The following is a 15,692-nucleotide window of genomic DNA, read 5'->3' as shown; positions in this document are numbered from 1 at the left end:
ACGAAGACCGCATATTTTTTTTTGTTTATATTTATCTACATATCTACATGGATTAATGCAGCATGAGAATGTGCGAGTGTGCATGCGTCATTCATAAACAGCTTGTTTCTGTTCTACAAATCATGAAATCGCATAGTAAAAAAAGGACTGCAAACGGGCATGGTCTGGCCACCAAAGATGGCAGCTGCCATATTCTATGCTCCATGCATGGGCCCTTAACGTCTGGCATAAGCCATGTCATCTGGCCTTGACAAGTAACGTTCGCTCCACACGTGGTGAGTTGTGGGAGTCTCGGTGATCTGAGAAAGTACTCCCTTAGCCCTAGCGATTCTCGCATGCACAGTTGCGTTGACTGTGCTGCCTGCATCTGTTGCGGCACAAAGGCCTTGGTGGGATTGCGAAGGAGAGGAGAGTCGGACATCGACTGTAGTTGGAGAGGTAGGAGACCTAGGTATGGCTGGGGTTGTGAGTGTATACTGCCACACTGCTGGTGCAGTGAATAAGAAGGAGCGCTTATATGACTGATATGTATGGGAGGTGGGAGTTTCCTACACCACTCACTCGAATAAATTGTGCTGCGGGGTGGGGTGGAGGGGGGAGGAGAATTTAACAGGCACCTGAAAGACTAGATGGCCTCTTGAAACTGCTCCACAATTCAGGGTGAGGCTGCCGGGAAAGCCCAAATGAAATGCTGGCAAACCAATGGATGCGGGAAGATATATTGGGGCTCTCATCCCGGTGCACTTCGGACATTTCAGCTAGCTTGACTTCTGCCTACTTGGAACACCACAGGACAAGCCAAGGTCCATCAACAACACTTATTACAATAGGTTAGTCCTAGCACATCATTGACCTCTACCACTGGTCGCCGACATACAGGAGGAAAAGGTATAGCTAGTCAAAGTTGCTCTTGCCCCACTGCCTGTGGTAATAATCAATAGGAGGGTGCCTGTCAGGCTCCGCCCTCACTGCCAAGTCATACAGCATCAACCTCACTTGTGACGAAACTTGGCCAATAACTACCTGGACGGCAGCGCAGGGGGAAGTCTTGGTGTTTCTCTGCCCCAATTGCCCGGACACCGCAAATCACCGCACCACTGACGACACACCAGCGCCAGGAGGCGCATTTAGCAGCGCGCACCCCCGCGTCGCGGGACGAGCAGGGCGAAGCCCAGGCCAAGGGCGGGCCCATTGTAGCCCGTTAGAGCCCGATTGAGACTGGACTGGGCCCTCCCTCTAACTCCTGGCATTTGGCTTGGGATAACCGTCAGCTCTGCGACACGGAAGTAAGTGGGAGTATCTGCTGAACATTGGACACAGAAATGCCTGCTCAAAAAACACGGAATAAGACTGTGGAGGGGTCATCGCTTTTGGGCACATTAGACAACTTTATTACCAGAACTAACACAGTGATAGATCAGGGGATCATTTTAATGGAAAGGCGGGTGTCGCAGGACCTGGCATTGGCAAAGAGGTCCTCTATGGGGCACCTAGCAAATGCACGTACACCCGAACCCACCAATAGATCAAATACCCCCGACATAGAGGTGCTTAAACATAGTCCCCCCCAGTTCGCATGGTTCCTTCTGCTCCCTTCCTGCACCCAATGTTCACACATCTTCAGACGTGGTAGGAGATCTAGAGGTGGTGAAGGAGGTTGTAGAGGTAGGAGAGGATATCTCTCAAAAGTCTTGTAACACCAGACATCTACGAGGGAGAAAGGAAGGTGCTATCCCAAAAAAGAAACAGCCGGTGTCTGTTGTTGCAAATAGCAACAAATCCAAATCCACTAAAGGTCTTGGGAAAAACTGTTCAACACCTGACTTACAGCTGTCTCCAAAACGTAATTCTCACCATCCCAGCGTGGACGGCGCTTGTCCTGCTGCCCTAAGCCGGGATGCGATCCCAGGAAATAGTGGTGATAACAACTTAAACAACAACACACTTTGCAGAACACTTCCTGTTGGCATAGAAGAAGTTTCCCTCTTAAATAATTTGGCATCTCTTTTAAAGTCGCTACTTGCTCCATTAGAACTAAGACTCACTGGGATAGAAAAACAGTTACATAAGCTGGAGACTGAGGTGAAGAATAATAAGGGTGGTGGGAAGCCTAAGAACCAGTTAACGAGTTCTGATAAAGCCTCTGTGGCCCCCGCTGCACAGCTCACCGTGCAACACAAGAGACCAGCAGCTCAAGCTAGTTCAAATCCCCTTATTTCTCAGGTTGCAAATCGTGCCATAGCCCCGCATCACAACCTCAGTACTGGTGGCAAGGATGCCGTTCCACTTATACCACAACCGATAACCATTGGTAATGCTGTCACTGAAGAAATGTCAAGGCGGGTGAAACCGGTACTTCTTCCCCCACAATCAAGCCCGTATGTTATAGTTCTTACTGGAGTGCCCAAATTGAATAAATCTACCCATGAGCCAATTATCTGCCTAAAAAATAAAGTAGCATATTGGCTCAACGCATATAGACCACTGCGTAGTAACATCATGATGGTGCACAGGGTACATTGGGTGGGATACACACCAAAGACAGCCAATGGAGATTGCATCTTGGTAAACTTCAGAGACCCCCGCACGGTGGAGTACATTTGCTCTTGAGATCAAAACAGCTTTAACCTAAACCAAGGGACAACGATAGAAACTAGACCACTATCGTTCTTTTTTCCTCCACCCATCCACCGGGTTACCGTAGAACCATGGTCATATGTGGGTTATGGACAGGGAAGGGTGGGTGGCTACAGGCAGGGCCCTCAATATCCGGAGAACCATCTACCTTTACAGAATAGGTTTAGCCCGTTAGAAATGGTAGACTGACTGAACAAGCCCACATTCCGCACCAACCATTCACAGAGGGCCGAGGAAACGGAGCAATACCCCATTCCGTTGAAGCAAGTAACTCCAATCCACAGGTATTACCATCTAAATGGAACCCTTGCTTGTGCACCTTATATTGGGGACCATCTTTGCACTAATCCACCAGGTATAGCGCAGGGGGGGAGGGTACTGTAGATGATACCCCTCAGCTAGATTCCCTTATATCCCCTACTATTCAGCACTTAGAACGAGACGGGACTTGTAATTCACCACATCTAGAAGTGGGGCAAGAGGTAGGAGATAAGGCAAACCCCATAACCTTTCTATCATGGAACATTGCGGGTCTGTCATATAAGTTAAACGATCCCACTTTTCTGAATTATGTAAGGGATTTCTGTATAATTTGTCTTCAGGAGACGTGGGAGAAAGAGGCAGTATATATAAACGGTACCGCACTTTTCATACCCCACCCGAGAAATCAGTCAGGGGCAGAAACAAAGGGGGGTTGTGTTGCTTAATCTCAAATACTTCTTGCGTAAAGGTAGGAAAATGTATCTCTATATCCAAGTACTACCAGATGTTGGAGGTCACAATAGAGGGATATGAGACAATTAATATTGTAAACTTTTATAATAATATCCCACTGTGTGATCTACCCACTGTGTGTGAGGGTCTTACTCAGACCATGCTGAACTCAAAGAGGGATGGCCCCTCAGGAAACAGGGTTATATGGATGGGAGATTTTAATTGCATGTTATGTCCCTATAGCCAAACCGATATATGTGGATTATCAAACAACAAAGGTGAACCCTGTACTCATTTCATTCATACATCAATGGGCCACCTTTTAAACAATCTGATGTTCGAAATGGATCTGGGCTTTGGTAATGAAATGTGCGACCCAAAGGTTACTTTCAAACCTACTTATAATGGTAGGGGTTGCAATTCTCTAATAGATTTCGTCATGGCTTCTAGCAGTCTCACACAGAATCTGCTAGATTTTAAAACTGGCGAAATTGCAATCAGCGATCACTATCCACTTAGTTTCTCACTTAAAATCAATGAAACATAAGAACGATTGCATGGGAGTAATAAACAATCTTTATTCTCACAAGCTAAATCTTGCAAAAAGAAATGGCTATGCCCTGAGATGGAGCAAAATTGAACCCGCCCCATTTCTCCAGAAACTAATAAGAAATAGAGCAGATGACTTTACAACATGTCTTACAGAAACTAGTAAGCCGGAAGCCGTGTTGTCCGCTTTCTCAAAAATCTGTGAGGAGATTAGCCGTTCTCTGGAGGGGGAAGAAAGGAAAAAATCAAATGACAAATTGAAGGGCTGGTTTAACTCTGAATGTTCTAAAGCCCATGCAGTTTTAAAAACAGCTTTAAAAAGAGTACCTAAAAACGCGGAAGATATAGGAACTGCCAGAAACTTATATTACGCCGCGGTAAAGGAAGGGAAAAAGGCTATAAAGCAAGAGGCCTGGGACGCATTACATAAAGCAAGCCTCCGGAAAGATAACACCAGTTTCTGGAAGGCAGTAAATGCCCCCTTTTTTCAGGAGAGGAAAGTTGATTGCATCGACCTAGCAATAGAGGAGGCAACCTGGGTTAATCATTTCACCGGCCTCTATGAAAGAGATCTGTTAACGGGGGTAAAGATGACGAGAGGTTGGGAGAGGCTGATAGAACCACCCCAGGACTGTTTCCCCTGAATATGAATTTTGAACTTTCAGAGATTGAAGTGGCAATAGCTGAGAGCTCTGGGGGGAAAGCCCCGGGGCCTGACGGGGTACCTGTAGACATTTACAAATCAAATGATATTTTATGGGCCCCCCTCCTGACAAATGTGCTAAACTGCTCTAACAAAATAGGATTTTTAACAACCTGGCAGGAAGCTATAGTGATCCCCATTTTTAAAAAGGGTGATCGCCAAGACCCAAAATGTTATAGGCCCATATCACTGCTAGACTCGCTAATGAAAGTGGCTGACAGGGCAATACTAAATAGACTACAGAGGTGGGCAGAGGATACTGGTGCACTTTCTATATACCAATATGGCTTCAAAGAATGGTTAGGTACAGTCGAGCAAGGTCTGAACTTAGCAATTGTCATTGGTAAATATGTGGTTGCAAAAGGGGACAAGCTTTTCCTGACTTTTGTTGACCTAAGCTCTGCTTTCGACTGTGTTAGTCTCGAAATACTATGGGAAACTCTCTCACACTTAGAAATTGATCCCACCATTATAAACTTTATTAAGGAACTGTATCGGGGGGCTGGCGCTAAGGTCCGTTTTGGCTTAAAGGGAGAATGTACTTCGAAATTCCAAATTGAAAAGGGCGTCCGCCAGGGATGCATACTGGCTCCATTTTTATTCAACCTATACGTTAATAGTATAGCATCCCACCTGACAGAAAATCGACAAGACTATTCACAGGTTAAAGGGAGACCTGCCCCAATCCTGTTATACACGGACGACGTGGTTATCATGGCGCACACGCAATTGGGACTTCAGAGATCACTAAACTCCTTCTCCGAATTCATGAGTGTACGGGGTCTAAAAATCAACACTAGCAAAACTTTTAGCATGTCCTGTCCAAAAAAAAGCAAGGCCAATTGTCATTATTTTATGTCAGGGAAAAAGATTGCCACAACTAAAACCTTTTCCTATTTAGGCATAATTTTTGATAATAATGGGCAATGGGCTGCGGCCGCAAGCGCCAGGAAATTAGCATTTTCTCGTGCAATTAGTGCCTTGCGAAATTTTGCTATTAAGCTAGGGGGCAGACCAATCAGAATTCTTACAGACATTTATAAGGCAAAGTGTGCGTCCACAGCAATTTACGGGGCAGGTATATGGGATATAATGGATACTAGTAAGATTCAGGCATGTGAAAACGCCTTCTTACGATATTTATTGGCAGTACCAAAGTCAACCTCCACACACGTGTGTCATAAAGAGCTGGGTATTGTCTACGTGTCGGACCTTATAAAAATTAGCCCAATCCTATTGTGGCATAGGGTCTGGGTTTCCCAAGAGACAGGGCTGAATAGGGACATTTTAAGGGACTGTCTGGCCCTTCAATGGTGTATGAAAATTGAGTGGCTAAGATACGTGAGACGCTTCTTAACAGCTATAGGCCACTAGGAATACTTTGATAATCCGCTTAGCAAGGCAGTTGTGACCAGAAAGAAACTGAAGGATTTATGCCTCACACACCTACAGACTCCAGGTGGCAGCTGGAGGGTAAGAAGCCATCAGTCATGCATAACCACCTGCTGTTAGATGGTCCGGGTCTGCAGAAATATCTATCACTCACCCTGAGTTGTTTTACCCGGATGTTACTTACTCGCTTCAAGGGGGGTAGCTTTTTCAGACTTGTAACCTTTCCTGAGGTGAACACTTGGATAGAACCCTTGTCCCTTTGTCCTAGTGATGATATGTCCCAACAATCAACCATACACTGTATTATGTTTTGTAAATTTTATTCCACAATTAGGAGAAGGTACATGCTTAACTTACTCAAAAAGTGGGGAATAAGACAGTGCAGACCAGCCTTGCTAAGACTGCAAATGTTGGAGGATGAGTTTACCCTTTTTAGTGTTTCAGTGTTTTTAAAATGTCTGTTAAGATCCAGATTATTAATGAACTAAAGTTTTTAACCTAGTAATGGAAATAGCGCTATCTCGGTTCTTAACAATTGAATTGTAAAATGTACATATGAATTTTTATGATAGTGATGAAGTGATGTTCTTGTACTTTGTATGCGCTTTTATGGATTTCTGAAACTGAAACCGAATAAAGCTATTTTCTGATTCTGATTCTGAACCTTACCAATCATCTCAACCGGTAAGGGGTTGGGCTGTGTCTTTCTTTTCCAAGTGAACACTCTTTCTGCAGATCCATGCTAGTGCAGGGTCCCTGCTGGAGCAGGTGCTGGCATCTTCTGTAGCCTCTCCGTTAGCACCACTCCCCCTTGGCTCAGCTGGTAAGGTATGATTATCGTTGAGCCTGACTGATCCTTTCCCCCTCCCGCTTGGACACAGATGGAGTGGTGAAAGATAAGGCAGGGCTTCCATCAGCCCAGGGAAAAATTTACAAAACACTGAGCCTACAAGTCCATCTGACTTGCAGCCAATGCCACCAGCACCTGGGTCATCAGACAATGGAGCCACTGATACATCAAACATGGTAGCCATTCTTCAGGTGATACAACACATCAGATCATCATTGGAAAGCAAACTTAGAGAGCTGTGCTTACATTTCTCACTGATCTGTCAGGACCTATGCAACCTAGTGGACCAGGAGAATGAAACCAAAAGGAGATTTACAGGAGCCCAAGAAATGACCCCAAGTTTACAAAGTAAAATCACACTATTACTGAGAGCCCTAAACAATTCAAAGACAAATTGGAGGGTGCAGAAGGCAGATCCCATTCTGAAGTAAAAACATACGCCTTGTGGGAAATGCGGAAGGACTCTGCCCTGACCAATTCGTTCTGATATGGTTACAATCCTGAGTCCCAGCAGAGAAACTCTCACAATGCTTTGTGGTGGAGAGGGACAATCACTCCCATGGCACTAAAACTCCCTCCACCCCAGCTTCTCATATTACGTGTTCTTAACTACATTGACCAGGACGCAATACTCAATGTGGCCAGAGCAAAGGAGGCAGTCTATCAAGAGTCATTCAAAATAATGGTCTTTAAAGACTACAGCCACAAGGTGCAGCAGCAGGGCAGGGTGTATTCTGAAGTGAAGCAGAAACTGCAAAGCTATACAGCTGAAATACATGCTTCTTTTGCAATCAGACTCCTGGTACTTTAAATGCTTCACACATTACTGCGCATCTGGCATGCTAGATTGGTTTGATACACATGGTAGATATGTGGCATAAATGGCACTCAGAGGAGTGGAAGAACACACTCTGTAGTATGGTTCGTACAACTCCTTTTCCAGTATTGACCATTGCTTCATGTCCGCTCGTTGTTGGATAAATAGCTGTGGCAGAGTCACTCCTTTCTATACAGGCAAGGTTACAATAACATGGAAGCCGGCAGCTTAACGCGTGGTGGCTTATAGACAATGACTTTGCAGATTCCCTTACACACAGACGCAATAAACAATTCCCTTGGGATCAACGTTGGCTTGGTTGCCTCGATTTGTATTCTCTGAGAAGCATTCAAGACAGTGCTATAGGCAAACCCATGTCCCATGTCAAGCAGAAGCACATCAAACAAGAGGTCAGTGTGGCAGGCCTGGAAATTAGGGTGAAAGAGATGGAGAAACAGATTTCACTTTCCAGGGAGGCACCAGCTGTGCAGTCAACTAGAAGCTGTTCATACACCACTGAGGTATCTAGCCCCTGAGACAGACTTCCCCCTAAAGTTTAGTGTATAACTCAGCTGATAAATCCAGAAACCCAAGAACTATCAGACAGAATATTTTCTAGTCTCTGGACCAAAAATGGTGACTTTGTATTGCAAGAGACATAGTAAATACATTTGATGACTATTACAGCTCTCTATATACCTGACACACCCCCACTGGATCCACCCGTTAAGGCGCTTGCGAAGAACTGGATCTACCAATCACAACCCAAGAGATCGCCTAGGCGGTCACAGGTAAGCAATGTCCCCTACAGTTTCCTTGAAGAAATCTGCCTCCCTAATAGATCTCCATCTCTTAGCCCGATGTATTGAGGCAATTCACGCAAGTTCCCTGTTGGACGACCTACAAGGGATGGTTATAATGCTGATCCTGTATAACTCCCATCCTCCTACAGGCCAATATCGCCAATAAATGCAGGCACCAAAATACTGGCAAAAATTCTAGCAAGAATTATTTTACACTTTATAAACCACTATCTGTGCAGCGCTATGCAGTGGCAAGAAAGCAGGTGAGTGAATTTAGTGCTCGCTCGAGGTTGAGAACTCAAGAGACCAGGCACACTGGCCACTAATAACTTTGAGAAAACCTTTGACTCTGTAAGTTGGCATTTCCTGTTCCAAATACTCTGCAAAATGAGTTTCAAACTGTACATCATATGCTGCATCAAAACCGTTTACACTGCCACATGGGCTAGAGGAATGATAATCAGAATGGTATTGGATTGCTGTATGTTTGAGCGGGGTACAATGCAGGGATTTCCACTCTTGCTACTGCTATTTGCCCTGCTGATCGACCCGCTGGCAGAGTGGATAAGGAAAGATGCGCTCCTAAGAGGCTTAGGGTTGACCTATAGAAGACCATATATTTCTATATGCAGATGAAGGATTCCTTTTCATGCAAGACCACACCCCTGCCATAATCAATTGATACAGATTCTAAAGCTGGACTACATGGCATCGGACTGTTCGTCAATTGGGACAAATCCACACTAATACTGGTGGGGAATTGTGTAAAAATGGGCAACCAAACTTCCTGTGAAGATGGGAAGCTTTAGAATCGTATGCATCAATGTATCATCATCCCTTCGAGAGAGTTAGGAATTAAATGTACACCTATTGTTGTCCAAAATTGGTAAAGACCTGCACCATTGTTCAGACTTACCGCTCTCCATACTTAGAAGAAATGTGTTTCACAAAATGATATTCCTACCTAAATGGTTGCACACACTTCAAACCTAATGAGTAATTTATCCCACTTAGTTTTATTAGAAAGTTGAAATCTGATAACAGGGATTTTTGTTGGTGTGGAAACAACCCAGAATCTCCTTTGCTAAATGTACTCTGTAGGTTTAGGAGAGGGGGTGAAGACACCGATATGCAATAGTACTACTGGATTGCCCACATGGTCACTCTCAATTATTAGATTCCCTGAGATCGGGATGATCCTTCACTTCACTTACAACTAGACCTCTTGCCTGGGGTGCAACACACGAGCATCTATACAGAACGGGGACCAAAGACTCCTTACTGGAGGTCACGAAGATCACAATAAAGGTATGGTGAAAAGCACTGAAGCAAATAGAAAGCATAAAAAAATTAATAAAATTGATACTCATGTGGCGGGGGACTCAACTCTCCAGGGTGCCGAAGTTCGAGGGGTTTGCTCAATGGGACTGCATTGGATTTACTTACTACCTTTGGAGATGTGTAGCACACAATGCATATTAAATCCTTGGACTAACTCAAGGCACTGTGTTGGAAATGGGGTTCCTTATCGCTTACCGCCGGCACTAAATGCTGGAGGCGGGAGTCCCCGAACCCTTGCTTCAATGTTAGGCTAAGTAAGGACAGAGTCTGAGATAGCCCAGCTCACCCCCTTAGTAGTTTGGCACAAGCAGCCAGGATTATCTCCAAGGCACACGTGTTCAATATCTGCAACCATGCTCACAGTAACCCCATGATATCACCACAAATAGACTCCACACGAGTGTTGATAAAATGAGTATAATCTTTATATAAGCAATTATATGATACGGCCACACGATACAAAATCAACATAAAAGAATGGGTAGTATTCTTCCTGGTGGGTTGGTAGGTTCTAATACCAAACACCGCTCCTATCCAACAGTTAAGCTCACTTCTGACCGTTTCCAAAAGGTTAGGCCATTCATATTGCTAGAATCACACACTTTGCAAAACAAAACAAATACCGCAATGCGTAACGATATTCTCTTATACTGTGCAACAGAGAAACAATGCCATACGTAGTGCCACAGTCATGTACTTTGCAATTGAAAAAATATTGCTATGCGTATCACCACCAGCATGCCTGTACCAGGAAGAAACAAAGCAATGCGTCACGCTACAATCCTGTACAGTGCAATGAAGAAATAATACACTGTGCCACGTTATACTCAGATATTGTGCACTGAAGAAATAATGCAAAGCGCCACATTACAATCAGGTAATATGCAAGGGAAAAATAATGCAGTGCGTAGTGCACCAAGCATGTAGTTCGTCAGGCCCAAATGAGGTCAGGCGTCATACGACAGTTTGAAAGTTTGTTAGCAGCAGTAATGCAAAGTGTAACACGTCAGTTTTATGTGTTCCATTAACAGTGCCCACGTTATAGATCAAATGATGACACAAAAGTACTGCTTCCCACTACGGCCCCTGCACTGCCCCTCCTTGGGTCAGCACAGGCCGGGATCCGAGCTGAAGCAACGGCTCGCTCAGCTGGCTGAAACGGGAGGCCGAGAGAGTGTCCCTCTGGGCTCGCACCCCAGGTGTTGATCCACGTTACCTGGGGGGGCAACCCCACTCTCCTCCCCTAGTCTACTAGACCTATACAGTGAGACACTAGTGCTTGGCAATCTTCCTCCCACCTTGTGGGAGGCCATAATTATCACGCACCTCACACATGGTAAGCCTCCACATCTATGTGGGTCATATTGCACAATCTCACTAATAAATGTGGAGACAAAAATCTTAGGTAAACTAATATCTAAACAACTGCTCTCAGTACTCCATATGATACATCCAGACCAGGTAGGGTTTGTGCCAAATAGATCCACCGCTGATAATTTATGTACACTATTTAATCTCACCCACGAAATTGGCTGTGGTAGCCATCTTTCTGGCCGCCGCCACGCCTTTTGACTCTGTGGAATGGCAGTACCTCCTCATGATCCTGGAGAGGATGGTAATGGGCAGGCAACTGTTGCAATGTGTGATACTCCTATACACGACCCCCTGGGCCCGGATCAGCATCAATGGATTGTTATGCACCCTGATACCAATTACGAGAGGAACACGGCAGGGTTGCTCTCCGTCATTGGTCCTGTTTGCACAGGCGATGGAACCCCTTGCATATATAATTATACAACATCACTCCCAGAGAGGGCTACAGTATTATATACGCAGTCTGATTATTTCTCCCTATGATGAAGATATTTTGCTTATATTGAGGGACCAAAACTAAATCTGGCACTGATAATAAGGGGTTTGTGGCTTTGGGTCTAGATCAGGCTTAAAAATAAACTGGGCTATGTCAGTCCTTCGACAGTTGACTGAGATAACAGACTTTCTTCTCCAATGGCAAACGTAGCCCATGGTTAGGGAAAACGTTGCCAGATGTATCAACAGGATAGAACAGCAAGTTTAACTATTGATACCAAATGCTGGCGAAGTGGTGCCCCAGATGCAGACTTCTTACACCTTGCATGGGAGTGCGCTCCGATACAAGCTATTGGATCACACTGAACTAAGAGATCATCAACATTAGCCAGACTGACATCCCAAATGGACCACCCTACCCTGGGCTCTTGGGCTGCTCTGGATTAACCTTGGCACACAACCATATATAGCTCCATATCAAGGAAGGGGGATATACAAACATTGAAAATGCAATAAAGAAGATAACATTAAAAAGTTCACCTCTTCAAAGGCACTCAGGAGGACATTCTGCAGCCATGTGGCAAATTGTTTAGTGTTTAAAAAATCTAAAATTGATCTATTTTGGCCAAAAAGCAAAACATTAGAATAGGTGCAACTCCAACAAAGCACATGATGAGAAAACAAGATAGAAAGCTATCCCTGCTGGGAAGCCGATTTGTCACATGCTCATGTTATGGCGATGTCTATCATGGGCAGAGCGCATGTTTGCATGACCCTTCCTGGCTGCAGTGTAAACCTCCAGTTTTGGGTTTAGATGCCTGCAATCAAACTGACTTATAGGACAAGTCACAGTGTAGTTGCAAAAGTTATTGTAACTGAATTACTGTCACTCTGATGATTAAGTTTATTAAGTTCTTAAGCTCCCAGCCCTCTGACCTGCAACTGTACCATTTGACCTTCTGATTGCAATGTGCTCAATTTCGCAAAAAAAAAATTGTCACAACTACTAGGAATTCGTTTATTCATTAGCAATTGCATAATCAGTGTTTCTTGGGTTCTACTACACGGAAGGGAATGGGCCACCTGCCTGCTCTTTGAATTATAAAATACTGCAATAATCACGGCTCAATGGGCCCATCAGGCCTCTGTGCCCCGGTTCAATGCACATGCTGCACCTGTGGAAGCTACGCCCCTGTTCATCAGAGGTTTCAGTTGTAACTCCCTGTTAAATCTGTTAAGCATTTACTTTAATTGTTCTCACCACTTTAGAAGACTACTACTTACTCAGTTGGCCGTCGTAGGTGGGCCTCTCCATTCAGCCTTCCCACCATTCTTCATTTGCATAATCCTGCCTGGTCACAGTTCTGTACTCCAGTTTAATTGTCATGTGCCTGAGTCCTGAGCAAACTGAGCAAGTGAAGTGAACTTCAGACTTTTAGTGAAGAACTATTTTAATGCTTTTTAAAGATAGTGACTTTGGCTACCAACACAAAATGTATTCCCAAAGTTCCTACATCATTCCATTTAAAGGAGAACATTTGTCTGCCTGCATTCTTTAACTCCATGGCTGCTATGCGTTTTCCCCCTCCTGTGCTGGGAATTGCTATTCTTTATTGTTTTATGACGAGCTGGGCTCGTCATCAGTGTTTGAGGAGGCTACACCATGACGAGCCCAGCTCGTCATGAGTGTGGAAGGGGTTAAAAATCCCAGCGCAACAGCAAAAAGAATATTGCCTTCGCTGGACATTAAAGGGTATCATAATATTTACCTGCACAGTAAAAACGATTTACGTCAGACAGATCAATGTGGCTTATGGTTTGTTAGAAATGGGATTTCTGGTTGGCTAGGGCTTGTGCCTAAGCCAGGCAGAACCCACCACTCTAGTCAGGGCAAGGGGGTTGCACACTGAAGATAACCCCTGCTCACTCCCTTGGTAGCTTGGCACGAGCAGTCGGGCTTATCCCAGAGGCAATGTGTAAAGCGTTTGTGCACACACCACGGAAGCCGCGGACGAGGGAGGATGCGAGGACTGCTCGAGGTTTAGTGAGTACGGCATATATAGGCATAGATAGGGAGCGCTGGGTGCTTAGTTTCAGAGTACCAACCTGAACCTTTGATACACCAGCTTCAACCCCCACATTATCTTTTTCCTTTCCAACTCCCAACGGATGGAAGTTCCATTTACCCCTCATCCCGACCGGCTCATGGGGCATTAACCCCTTCTTGTTGCAGTATGTATTATGGCAATTTGTTTCTATGTGGCAACCTTTTTCTGTTTTTCTATGTTTACAGCAGAACTTCACGACTTTGAATTTGTGTGTGTTGTATGCTGTGTGTGCATTGTGACTTGTCTGTGTCTTTCCTTCCCACAACAGGTCTTAGTACCTAGTAATGTCTTTGTCACCAAGGACCCGTATCTATGTCACTTTGTGTTTATTTCCCTACACAGGTGACTAAACTGAATGCGCATTGGGATACGCGCAAGAAATATTTACGTGCTTTCATTTTATTTTTCTGAAATATTGTTAGGACTGAACACTATACTGTTAATCTCATACCACATAGGTATTAATTATTTTCACTTGTATATACACTTAGCACATTCTGTTGACAACATTAGTGAGTGATTGAGGGATCAGACCCCGTCCTGACGAAGAGGCGTTCTGCCTCGAAATATGTTGACACGGTTAGGAGAATAGGCTCATTGTCAAGCTCTTTTTTCTCCGCTACACATTTTTAACGGTACCAGCCTGTGACTAATAAATAGTTTTTTGCCTTCACAAGGCCAGGTATCATTTTAAGACTTACTTTTTCCAAGCACCCCTGACCCTACTTACACTCACTCAAACTCACATAGCACTTACAAGATAAAAGGTGCTCCAGCGTAGTCGCTAGTCGCAGCACGCCCGTCCCGCAGCGGGGTGGGAAGACCACGAAGATGAAGCAGAACACCAAGGGCCCTTTTGGTATGTGAGGGGTATTTTAACAAATACTGTGTATGCCAACTACCCCTGGACTCACCGCCAACTTCTTAAAGGTGGACCTTTTTGATTATTTAAACCATTTACTGGAGGAGGGTGCGCCCACCTTGGTGCTGTCCAGCACCACCACTTCACTCCCTAATTATGATTTTTGTAGGTAAAGTAACAGTGCACCACAGTATCACTAGCAAGGTGCACTCATCACCTTAGTGCCTCACACCCCACTGGAACAACAGGTGATCGCCAGGCTAACTGGGCTGTCTCGTATGCCCTTTGTCCAAATAGTCAGGGCTCTATAAGCAGGTGGCTTCCACCAGCCCATGCTCTAATGGGGGCGAGTGTGCAACTCACCCTTGTTTCCCTCAAGGGAAGAAACGCCACCATGTAGAAGCTCCCCGCGGTCCAGCGGCGCACCTGTGGCAGAAATAGACACCAACAGTGCGCCTCTTTGATCCCCGTCCTGGGCTTGCCCCGCAATATTTTTGTGAGGGGGCAGTGCGATGCCCCTGAGGGGTGGAGGACCTCATTTGGTCCCCCCGTGAGGAAAAAAAAGATAAGGCCCCAAAGCGGCCGCCCACTACTCTGTGGCACGGATACCCTCGTGTGGGAAAGAGAAGGGGTTGATTCCCCCTCCAGACTCACCCTTACTCCGGGGGCCTGGAGAGGTTCTCTTCACTGTCTCTGCCGGCTTCTCCTGAGGTCCGGCGTCATCCCTTGCCGGCAACGCACGGGCTCTCCTGAGCACTACGGGAGCCCCGCCTTGGGTCAGGCACAGGGTTGCTTGACTTCCGCTCCTGCGGCACTTCCTCTGGCCGGCCCCCAACCAGGCCGAAATCACCTGACTTCTTCTATGGGGCCCTGGACGCCCAAGAACGCATGGTAGGCTCCTGCCTGAAGGTTGGCTTCCACTGGACACCAGAACGCGGGGTGAGCTCCCGCCTGAAGGTTGACTGCGTCTCTCTGGCTGCACGTTTCCTGGAACGTGGTCCTCACTAGCTACGCCCACAACCAGGCACAAGCTTGCCTGATTTCCTCTGAAGCAGGAAAAGCCAGTGGGACTCCGACTCCTTTTCTCCGCACGCGGAGCCTCTTGTA

General features: G+C 45.5%; 1 protein-coding gene across 1 annotated transcript in view; it reads left to right on the top strand.

The window, feature by feature from the left end:
- Window positions 1–15,692, top strand: part of EFCAB6 (EF-hand calcium binding domain 6) — an 846,383-nt gene that overhangs the window by 636,197 nt on the left and 194,494 nt on the right. The gene's annotated exons all lie outside the window — the stretch shown is intronic.

The sequence above is a fragment of the Lissotriton vulgaris genome, chromosome 1_1 (assembly GCF_964263255.1).
Source record: "Lissotriton vulgaris chromosome 1_1, aLisVul1.2, whole genome shotgun sequence".
Lineage (NCBI taxonomy): Eukaryota > Metazoa > Chordata > Amphibia > Caudata > Salamandridae > Lissotriton > Lissotriton vulgaris.
Note: the sequence above shows the minus strand (reverse complement) of the source record. Positions and strands in the feature narration are given on the sequence as shown.